The sequence below is a fragment of the Ailuropoda melanoleuca genome, chromosome 1 (genome assembly GCF_002007445.2).
Source record: "Ailuropoda melanoleuca isolate Jingjing chromosome 1, ASM200744v2, whole genome shotgun sequence".
Taxonomy (NCBI): Eukaryota; Metazoa; Chordata; class Mammalia; order Carnivora; family Ursidae; genus Ailuropoda; species Ailuropoda melanoleuca.
The window spans coordinates 24153846-24154157 of record NC_048218.1 but is presented as its reverse complement, the minus strand read 5'-3'; positions in this window follow the sequence as shown (position 1 = coordinate 24154157).

Genomic DNA, 312 nt, shown 5'->3' with positions numbered 1-312 from the left:
TTCTGGAGTCTGCTTGAGATTCTGTCCCCTCCTCCCTTCTCCTCCCCTTCCACTCCACCCCCCCCCGCCCCCCCCCCNTTTGTTTGTTTTCACATTTAAAATGCATTTCTTTTTTTGTTTATTTGTTTGTTTTAAGTATTTGATTCTCTGTGTTCAGGGGCGCCTGGGTGGCTCATGGGTTGAACATCCAACTCTTGGTTTCGACTGAGGTTGTGATCTCAGGGTTATGAGATCCAGCATGACCCTGAGCATGGGTTCTGGAGTCTGCTTGAGATTCTGTCCCCTCCTCCCTTCTCCTCCCCTTCCACTCCA